This window comes from Dipodomys ordii, unplaced genomic scaffold (genome assembly GCF_000151885.1).
Source record: "Dipodomys ordii isolate 6190 unplaced genomic scaffold, Dord_2.0 Scaffold6717, whole genome shotgun sequence".
In the NCBI taxonomy this organism is placed as follows: domain Eukaryota; kingdom Metazoa; phylum Chordata; class Mammalia; order Rodentia; family Heteromyidae; genus Dipodomys; species Dipodomys ordii.
The window spans coordinates 1-1,284 of NW_012273930.1; the positions used below are offsets into that span (position 1 = coordinate 1).

The 1,284-nt window shown below is 49.1% G+C and overlaps 1 long non-coding RNA gene across 1 annotated transcript; it reads right to left on the reverse strand.

Annotated features, from left to right (window-relative positions):
• Window positions 1–190: 190 nt before the first annotated feature.
• On the reverse strand, window positions 191–1,134 carry LOC106002289. Its single transcript, XR_001175914.1, has 3 exons — window positions 762–1,134; window positions 597–668; window positions 191–490 (listed from the first exon to the last, which is right to left on the reverse strand). It is a non-coding gene; the product is annotated as an uncharacterized LOC106002289 (long non-coding RNA).
• Window positions 1,135–1,284: the final 150 nt, after the last annotated feature.

Sequence of the window (1,284 nt, forward strand, 5' to 3'; positions counted from 1 at the left end):
GGGGGCTAGAAGGCCATTCCTACTGGGCAATGCATCACAGCTCTAAAACAGCTTTACAAAGCACATTCCTAGGGGGAGACAGGGAGAGCGGAGGGAAAAGGTGACACTGCCCCAGAAGAAAGGTACTCATTACCTGACTTATTAGGTGACTGTACGTCACCTTTATAGAAACAGTAACAAATAAAACTTAAAATAAACAAACAACAAAACACAAAGCACATGTCTTCAGGTGAGCACGAGCAATACTTATTCAGCACTGCAAGGAGGAGCCGGTGTCTAGACCACAACTCTCCTGTGATCCACGCAGAGCCGAGCCAGGGGCAGGCAGGGCGAGATCACACAGGACTCTGTGTGACACGGATACTTCCTTACACACCTTCTTCAGCTTCTCCTGTTTCTTCTCTTCGTCATCGCTGTCAGAGCTGCTCTTCCGGTGCTTCTTCTTCTTTTTCTTCTTCTTCTTCTCTTCCTTTAGTTTTTCTTGGTGCATCTGCGGGAGAGGATGGCCGCCCAGGGCCGTTAGTATGGTAGCGAGCACAAGCCTCGGCTCCTCCCCAGAGGTCTGAGTTCAGAGCAGTGATTCGGACGGAACTCACCTCCACGAGCGTCTGTGGTTTCTTCACCGACTCTTCTCCAGTCTCATCACTTATCACGCACTCCTCGGCGTTCTGTGTGACAGAGGCTCGTGTTACCCATGGTTAGACAGAAGGGAGAACAGGACACATGAGAAGAGGAGGCAATGATGCAGGACAGCTACTTACAGCAGTCTCCTTCCCAGCTTCTCCAGTGCAGTAGGAATACTTGAAGAACGAGTGACAGCATTTGTATCCCCATCGGCCTTCTTTCCAGTAAGATCCCCAGATGTGCTGCGGAGAGCGAAAAGGGGATTACTCACCTAGGAATCTGCAATGAAGTCGCTCGTGGACTCTTTATGGGCTCAGAAATTGACATGGGTATTCTAGTGATAATCTGGAAGAAATATGGGGATTCCAGGCCTAGGTAACAGAACGGGCCACATTCAAGTGTTGAGAAGCTGGCATTGTAGTTACAATATCTTGAGTTGTAATTCTCAAAGCCTGTGTCAAAACATAGCCTATTTGACTTCTCTTAAAAATTGAAAGGTAGGGGCTGGGAAGGTGGCTCAGTGGTAGAGCGCTTGCCTTGCATGCATGAGGCTCTGGGTTTGATTCCCCAGCACCACATAAGCAAAAAGAAAAAAGCCGGAAGTGGCATTGTGGCTCAAGTGGTAGAGCGCTAGCCTTGAGCTGAAGAGCTGAGGGACAG